Source organism: Mandrillus leucophaeus, unplaced genomic scaffold (genome assembly GCF_000951045.1).
Source record: "Mandrillus leucophaeus isolate KB7577 unplaced genomic scaffold, Mleu.le_1.0 Scaffold147, whole genome shotgun sequence".
Classification (NCBI taxonomy): domain Eukaryota; kingdom Metazoa; phylum Chordata; class Mammalia; order Primates; family Cercopithecidae; genus Mandrillus; species Mandrillus leucophaeus.
The window spans coordinates 3268895-3278244 of record NW_012101443.1 but is presented as its reverse complement, the minus strand read 5'-3'; the positions used below and the strand labels follow the sequence as shown (position 1 = coordinate 3278244).

The 9350-nt window shown below is 40.0% G+C and overlaps 1 protein-coding gene and 1 long non-coding RNA gene across 4 annotated transcripts in view; one reads left to right on the top strand and one right to left on the bottom strand.

Annotated features, from left to right (window-relative positions):
• The window catches only part of ENOX1 (ecto-NOX disulfide-thiol exchanger 1), a 574354-nt gene that overhangs the window by 234970 nt on the left and 330034 nt on the right, over positions 1 to 9350 (bottom strand). The window lies entirely within an intron of this gene.
• Positions 1053 to 9350, top strand: part of LOC105535509 — an 11115-nt gene continuing 2817 nt past the window's right edge. The window contains exons 1-2 of the long non-coding RNA XR_001005443.1: positions 1053 to 1149; positions 7506 to 7549. This is a non-coding gene — a long non-coding RNA (uncharacterized LOC105535509). The remainder of the gene's footprint in view (positions 1150 to 7505; positions 7550 to 9350) is intronic.

The window sequence follows — 9350 nt, the reverse complement described above, 5'->3', positions numbered from 1 at the left end:
GTAGAGAACACTGAGGTCAATCAAGAGTGTATGATTTTCCAAGTATATTAAAATGTGTTTGTGTTCCTTTCATACAAAATATAAAGCATTCATCTTTAAAATGTTCACAGCAATCAATGTCTTTAATTGAGCAGAAAAGCATACACAGATATAGAAATGTTTAGTCCTAGCTGTGGCTCCTGACAATCATCTTCAGAGATAAATTTCTACAATGGATGTTTCAATTAAGACAGTAATATTTATTGAAAGGTAAGCCATAAATGTATAGCCACTGGAAACATTATTGAACAGAAGTAATTTATGCTGCGCCTGGTGCACTGCATTTTCCCACTGCTTTGATTTTATCAGCATTTGTCAATTAATCAACATGAACCTTGTAAAACATGTTCTCTTATTAGCTGGAACAGGCAATTGCTTGCAGACTTTGCAGGAGAGGTCATTTAATAATTTGCTAATTGTGCAAAGACAGATTTAAATTAAAAATAAAAAAGGTAAACTCTCATTACCACTGAACCTAAATAAGACTTTATTTAAGCTTGGCCTTGCCAAGCTTTAAATATCGTCAATGGTTTAATTTTTTTAAAAACTTCAAACGGCAAAGAAAGATTAAGACGAAGATCAACTTAGCTCCAGATTTTTAAAATTTAAGAGCATTTTTGTTTAAACCTTTGCCATTTCAAAGAGTTACTAGCCTTGAGGCTATAAGACAAATCGACTATATTTTATTGGCAGAAAAGTGAAGAGAAAAAAGAAAAAGCAAAAGAAACAGGAAATGCAGCAGCCCAAAGAGCAATCCAGTGGTAAAGTTCTTTCTTTGCTTTTTTTCCCTTTTTTGCCTCAAATCATTCTTCATTCCTCTAGATGAGATGTCACCTCCCTACTTTTGACTGCTGGTTCATTTTCAGTTCAGTAAGTGAGAAAGAAGCTGAGTCAAGCCCCCTCTTTGGGTAATCCATGCACCAGCACACTCGCCAACTCTCCTGGCAGCCAAGAAAGTACTTTAACTCTGAGCAGCATCACCACCAACAAGCATTCTGCAGCCATCTAAATGGACGCGACTGAGTTTAAAACGGGTAACATACCTTGGAGAGCAATTTCTACACTGGGGTCTGCAGGGCTGAATCGCGAAATCCGCACCATCTTAGAAGTGTCAGTGAAACTTAAAATGAAATGGCATGCCTTAAGGCATTTATAAGAGTAAGAATTTTGCACAGAGTTCACAGAGACAATGTTTGTTGAATGAAGATGGGCCTTGCCAGATACAGTGTAGGCAAAGTGCTTCGCTGCTGAGCTCCTTTTATAAGAGTTGAGAGGCCCAAGTCGCTCTCTGCCTGCTCAAACTGGCTTATCAATCCGTTCCATTCCATTCTGTTCTCAGTTCTAAATAAGTCATTATTTCAGGCACATTTCCCTAAGCAGACGCAAACACTGTTTTCCAGTGTGAGACTCCCTTGGGCAAATTAGGTTTCTTGGAAAAGGGTCAAGGAGTGATCAAACAAAATCCCTCCTAGAAACAAGCGGTTTCAGGGGACACTGTGATTCATGCAGGCTACAAGTCACATTTTATCCACTGCTTGGGCAGTAATGTTCAATCTGACAAGGCCAGTTATGGGGAGCAAAATCCTGCTACCTGCAGTTTCTTTTTAAGGTAATAATAAATGGGTGTATTTCTTATGGAAACAAAACTGATGATCATAAAACAATCAGTGGAAAGTTTCCTTTTCTAATATTTTGAATGAAAAGGTATTAAACACATTTTAATTTCTTAATAAAACTGTAGTAAAATAACTTTCATAAGGCAAAAGTTCATATCTTCTATTCTCACAGTCTTCCCTAACAAACATGAAATACTTCTAAAATAGATACTTCTTATTGTATTTTTTTTTTGTTTGAGTCACAGAGAGAAAAGTCCCTTTTACGTTCTTTTAACACTTGCTTTTATTAACCTCAGCTTCAGTCAGCTCACTTCCATATATCAAGATTCTTTCTACAACCGAAGAGACAACAGGTAAACGCAAATGTGGGAAGGGAAGGGAAGCTGCTTGGTAACATAATAGCTGCACCCTGGCAGGAGTTATTTCTCTCTAAAGCATATATGCCATATTAAGAGGCCACAGTGAAAGATGAAAGGATGGAATGGCAGGTTTTCACTTGTTTTTGACACTTCAGAATACCGTAAATAAGTTTGTTTCAATTAAAATGGTTCCATTACCTCGGAGGTAATGGAATCATTCTAATAGCAATGGAATCATTTGTAATAGCAAATGAGCAAAAATTGATCATTTGTAATAGCAAGTTTGGAAGTGTTCAAAGCTTGTGCTTAAGGAGTATTATTGGCATTCAATATAGTCATACGATATTAAGCAGATTTACAACCTTCTGTGTGGTTATCCCTGATCATCTTTATTTAAAAGTAAGTTCCGGCTGATGAGGTAGCTTAGTATCCTCATGGATTTTGGCTTGTTGGCCATCCCCAGCCAGAAAATCGGGCTCTGCTGGACACCCTCACACCTCTCCAAATAAACCTTACATTTGCAAGGTGAAGTGGGGGGTGGCAGATGGCAGGAAGAGTTCAACTAAGAAGCTTACAAGGGCAGTCTTTTAAGAAAATGTACCAGGGGTTTTGGTTTTATTCAGGTACGACGAGGCCAACAGATCAGGAGGTGACTGCCATTGAGAGGACAGTTTGTCACAGTTCCCAAGAAAAGCAGGCATGTCAGACCATACTGGGCCACCAGGGTCAGTAGGAGGCAGAGGAAAGAAGGGGAAAATGTGGACAAGGGCCTTTATTATGGTTTCCATGGAAAGAACAGGCAAGACAGAGTAAGCAGCTTTAGGACAGCTAATTTGAGTCATTTCAGCAGGCTCTGTGGCATAGGGGGGTTTCCTAGACATGCAGTACCTGGCCCTGGAGTGATTCAGGGCAGGTAAATAGTATTCTGGATAGCAGGAGCCTGATAGAAGGAAGCAGGTAGTGGCATGGACTCAGGATTGGTTGGCTTGAATATCAAAGGCGAGCTCACAGGCAAGACGTTTACTGTCTCTAGGAATCAGCTGACCCTGGAAGGTTGAGCATCCCAAGTCCACAAGGCCCCAAGATGTCAAAGCATTGTAAAATACAGAAATTTTTTAAACAGCAACAACATGATTAATAGAAGCCTGTCTGAAACACTGCTATAAGAAACCTGAAAACAGAGCTTTTCAAACTTCACTGTCCACAGGGATCACCCGGGTATTTTGTTAAACTGCAGATTCTGACTCATTCAATTAGGTAAAGGTTGAGACTTTGCATTTCTCATAAACTTCTTGGTGATGTTGGGACCACATTTTGAGTAGTTAGAAGGGAAAATATCACTACAGGTGTTCTCTCCGGCTCATCTTCTGTCAGGAAAGGGGAAGGACTTTACATACTGAGTCCTACCTTGAACCAGACGCTGCAAGGCATTGAATATATATATTTGGTCTTGTTTTGCTTTAAGGGCAGCCTTTGCTAGTGGGAAAATTATCCCAATTTTATAGGTAAGGGAACGCAGGCTGGTTAAGTAACCTGCTCTAGGTCATTTAGTTAAAAGGTAGAAGACATAAATGTATCTGGCCTAAAAATCCAATTTTCCCCCACCACAATGTAAGTACATATGGCACTGCTCTGATGGAAAATAAAGTCTGTTGGTAAAGGCTTCATAAAATATAAAGCTCATGAACTTGAATAGTGGCCCATTTACAACTTGACCTCTGGAAAGAAGATAAATTCAGAATGGTATTGATTATCTCACAATTAGAAGTAAATGGTGTTTATTAATAAGTTATTATTTTATCACAGCCTTCACAAAACACTTTAAATGGGATTCCCTATAAAACCAGTGTTTTTATTTAAAAAAGATACATACATGTACATGGTAAGATATATACAATAAAAAGTGAGTCTTGCTCCTAGTCTCCTACTTCTACTGCTCACAGACAACTACTGTGAAGTTTGTATAGCCTTCCAGAACTGTTTCTATGCAAATCATAAGCGTTTCTCATATAAATTCATTCATTTGGTTATTCTAGGCACTTGGGGAAAAGCAGTAAGTAAAACAGACAAAATCCCTTGTGTACATTATATTCCAGTATGAAGATAACATCACAAATAAACAAATAAGTTATCGATTATGTCAGATGGGGATAAATGCTAATGGAGAAAAAGGGGAGAGGGGACAAAATGTTTTCAAGTACGAATTCAGTAGTTAAGGAAGGCCTCATTGGAAAGCTGACAGTTGAGTAGAGACCTGAAGGAGGTAATCCTATTCCACACTTACTCTTTCCTTTAACAGTATGTATTAAATGCTTCACCACAGCAGGGCTTACAGATCTTTTTCTTTCTTTCCTTCCTCCTTTCTTTTCTTTCTCTCTCTCTCTCTTTTTAAATTATACTTTAAGTTCTGGGATACATGTGCAGAACGTGTATACACGTGCCATGGTGGTTTGCTGCACCCATCAACCCGTCATCTACATTAGGTATTTCTCCTAATGCTCTCCTCCCCTTGCCCCCCACCCCCGAACAGGCCCCAGTGTGTGATGTTCCCCTCCCTGTGTCCATGTGTTCTAATTGTTGAGCTCCCACTTATGAGTGAGAACATGCAGTGTTTGGTTTTCTGTTCTTGTGTTAGTTCTCTGAGGATGATGGTTTCCGGCTTCATCCATGTCCCTACAAAGAACATGAACTTATCCTTTTTTATGGCTGCATAGTATTCCATGGTGCATATGTGCTACATTTTCTTTATCCAGTCTATCATTGTATCTATCTATTTATTTTGAGATGGAGTCTCTCTCTGTCACCCAGGATGGAGTGCAGTGGCATGATCTCGGCTCACTGCAACCTCTGTCTCCTGGGTTCAAGCCCTTTTCCTGCCTCAGCCTCCCGGGTAGCTGGGATTACAGGTGCCCGCCACCACGCCTGGCTAATTTTTGTATTTTTAGTAGAGATTGGGTTTCCCTATGTTGACCAGGTTGGTCTCAAACTCCTGACCTCAAGTGATCCACCCACCTCATCCTCCCGAAGTGTTGGGATTACAGGCATGAGCCATCGCCCCAGCCTGCCTTATTCTTTTTAAAGTCTCCACTGCACTCCATTGTTTGCATGTGTCATAATATTGCTGGGCTTTTGTTATTTCCATAGGCGGATGTTTTAGATTAATCCTGTTATAGTCTGTTAGATGATCATTTGAATGGTTATAAAAGAGACTTGGGGCTTGTGGTATAAAGCCTGATTAAATAGAAGGAAACCTAAACTAAGCATGGGAAGCTATGAATGAAAGTCCCAGCTGTGCTACGCTTGCTATTATCATTCAGTATTCGTGAACTTCCTTTTTTATTTTCCTGTTCTGGCCTCATGACAGGGTTTCCATTTTCCTGCCATATCTTAGGCTGTGCTGTTGTCCACCAGGCCCAGGGTCATATGTAGGTGATTCTTCAGTTGGAGACCTAAGTGACATCCTTCCCACAGCAACATCAGTGCCAAGCTACCTGTAACCTTGCAGAGTCCAATAAAAACTTGCAACCTTTCCACATTCCCCACGAAGGAAGTATAAGCAAACTTTTAGGGTGCGGTTTACCCTCTGTGCATGCTCTCCATGCTTAGGAGGAAAGCACATGAGCTTCCTTAAAAACAAAAAGCCATACATTCTAGTGATGTTTACTTTCGCAGATAGAGATGTGGAGCAGTGGACCATATGACAGAGTGGATTTCACCTTTAATGCAAGATTAATTTCTCCAATTGATTAATATCTGAGGCGAACCCTGGAATATGCCAGCACTCTGCCTGGCACTATAGGAGGAACAAATACCAGTGCAATATGATTCTTGTCCTCTGGTGTTAAAGGCAATACAGCAGGAATGAAATGAAAGGGGAGAACACTATTATCCAGGGTCCCTCAAAGATCCCTCAGAGAGCTTTTAGAGCCAACATGTAAACAGGTAGGGAAGTGTGCAAGGGATGGAGGTGCTACAAGGGGACCTTGGTAAAGGATAAGTGTATGTGAGTGTGTGTGTGTGTTAGGAATATGTGTGAATGGAAGGTGAACAATAATTGCACTACAAGCAAAGGCCCAGGTAAAGGAAAATACAGGTGTTGTATAGGAAACATGAAGTAGCCCTGCTTAGCTTAAAGAATGTGGGGAGTAGATGACAGGAAATGTTGGTTGGAGTAAGACTGGCAGAGGGTCCTGAGTCCTACTTTGCTATTAGATAGGAGATAGATAAACGAGTTTTAAAAGATTAAAAAATTACCATCAGCTTCTTCCTCTTTTGTTTTTGCTTTATTTGGTGGGGGTAGGGGAGCACTGTGCATGTTGGTTTTATAATTTCTACTTCTTTTTCCAGTAATTTTTAAAAATCAGCTTAGCATTTGTTAAAGTAATATATGCCCATAGTTTAAAAAGGTGAATAGTAATACAAGGTCTATAATCAAAAAAGAATACTCCCTTCCCCCACTTTGCCTGCCACTCCCCCTTCCTGCTTCTCAAGGGAAACTTTTTTTTGTTTTTTTTTTGTTTTTATTATGAAAGATGTTTATTTTCCAGATTATATAGGTAAGACTTTCGCTGCAACCAATTGTTCTTGGTTTGGTTAATCTATAGTCTTGTCCAGCACAGGAAAACTAGCACTGTCCAGCAACTGTAACGAGGAGGTTGAATTTCACCATGGGAGAGGAAACCACTTTGAACTATGCTATCCCTATACTTAAGTACTGTGTGTATACTAATATTTATTAAGTTATCATTTTTAGAGATTATCTGTCTTACTACTATGCAGAATGAGGAAAATTTAGCACTCTGATACTATCACATGCTCCCAAGTTTTCTTCCCTGATCTTTCCAGTGGGTTAAATAGCAACTTGGGGTTAAACTGATATTCTAGTTTACCTTACTATGACCATATAATATTGTTTACTACCGAGACAAGTAGTAAAAGAGTATGTGTTCGATGTTGTTCAACATCTTATTTTTCCTGGTGTTGTCTTTTATTTTGCTTACCTCTTTTGTGTATCTATCATGAACTGTTCATGAACTATCCAAAATAACTACAGAACTTATATTGAAACCATTTTTTTTTACACAATTAGCCCACTGGTTAGGCTCCTGGATCTCTTTTTCCGTGGAGGAGCCTCCCGTCCAGCCCCTCTGGGGTCTAGGGGTTTTCCAGGCCAGATGCCCACCTGTTGTCCTGGGACTTCTTTTTAACACCATCTTGCGAAATCCCTGTGCCTCTCTCCTGTGTTGGAGCCCCCGTTTCCTGGATCCCATGGTTTCCTCTTTGTTGGTTTACATCCTCATTTTTGTAGAGCACATTCTCTAGTAGCTTCCTGAGAAAAGGTACATGGGAGGTGAATTTGTTGAGACCTTGTGTGTCTGAAAATGTCTTAATGCTACTCTCATACTTGTTTGTGAGTTAAACTTGTAATTGAATTTTAAGTAAAATGTAATTTTCCCTCAAAATTTTTAGGCTGTACTTCATTGTCTTCTAGCTTCCAGTCTTGCAGTCTCAGGCCACTACTATTCTTTTTACCAAGTATGATCTTTTACATGTGACCTGTGTTACTCCTCTGGAATGTTTTGGAATCTTCTCTTTAATCCTGGTATTCTGAAGTCTCAGAGTAAAGAACCCTAATGAGCTAACGAGAATCTTTTCTTACCCATCATTTTGGGCACTTTATAGTGTCTCAAAATCTGGAAAACAGCATTGTTCCATTTTGACAATTCTTCTTCTATTATTCTTTAGTACTTGTCTCTGAACCATTTTTTTCTTGTTTTCTCCTTCTGGCATGCCTGTGGTAAAACGTGGAACCTCGTGGATTAATCCACTACATTTCTCACCTCACCCCATCTCCATCTAATATGGTTTGGCTGTGTTCCCATCCAAATCTCATCTTAAATTGTAGCTCCCATAATTTCCATGTGTTGTGGGAGGGACCCAGTGGGAGATACTTGAATCATGGGGGGTGGTTTCCCCCATACTGTTCTCATGGGAGTGAATAAGTCTCATGAGATCTGACAGTTTTATAAGGGGAAATCCCTTTTGCTTGCTTCTCATTCTCTCTTTGCCTGCCACCACGTAAGATGTGACTTTGTTCTTTCCTTGCTTTCTGCCATGATTATGAGGCCTCCCCAGCCATGTGAAACTGTAAGTCCATTAAACCTCTTTTTTAAATAAATTATTCAATCTTGGGTGTGTCTTTATCAGCAGTGTGAAAACGTTTGGACTATCTACTTTCTAGAAAGTTTCACTTCTATACCTCTGAATCATTTCATATTCTTCTATACGTTTAATTTCCAATACCTCCTTATTTTCTAATTGTTCCTGTTCTACAGAATACTTTTTATTTTATATATACAACAGTGTCTCTCATCTCTCTGAAGTTACTACAGGTTTTTAAAAGCTTTTCATTTGCTTCCTGAAATATCTGTATCTTCTCTGAGCCCCTTTAGCCCCTTTCTCTGTTTTGATCTCTATATTTTATTCTATATTTTATGTTAGTGGATATCCTCAAATATCGGGTGGCCCTTCATTACTCATTTATATTTAAGAAATATATATATTTATTTCATATATATACATTATATATGAAACAAATAATTCATTTATATTTAAAAACGGTGGGTCCAGTTTCCAAGTTAAACCCTGAGTGTAGACAGGGTGTGCTTTTTCCTTGACTGGCATCCCTCTGAGGTAACAGAGTGGGGAGTCTTACCATTTCAACAGGGACTCTGCCAATCAGTCATTTTCTGGACTGAATTTCTGCAGATAAGAATCTCCAAACCCTTGCCTAAGGAGCCAGTCCCTAGCTGTAGGTTCCCTGGGAGTTATGTCAGGGAATAGTCCAGGAGGGTTTCACCTGTTCTTTCGGTGGAGTTTCATCCTCTCTCCTGGGCCTAATCCCTGAGTCCAGAGTATCTCTGATTCAATGTAGCCTAAGACTATCCCTGATGCTTCACACAGGGATGGGGAATTGGTAGTGGCAGTGTGAGCTAGGGAGGGCAGGGCCTAACTACTCCATATACTATGCTGCTCTGAAGCTCCTGGCAATCGATTCTCCTTTCTCCAGTCTCAAGACTCCAAAGCCTCCGCAGCGACCCATGCATGAATGTGAAGACTTCGCTCAATGCACCTCAGCTATTCCTCCTCCATCACCGCCGTCTTCCACAAATTGCCTGACATCTCACGTTCAGTAGCCTTTCCTCTGTTTGTTCTGTCTCATTTGCTTTGTGTCCCTGCTTTATGGGTTTTTTTTGTTTTGTTTTTTGGAGACGGAGCCTCCCTCTGTCACCCAGGCTGGAGTGCAGTGGCCCGATCTCGGCTCACTGCAAGCTCC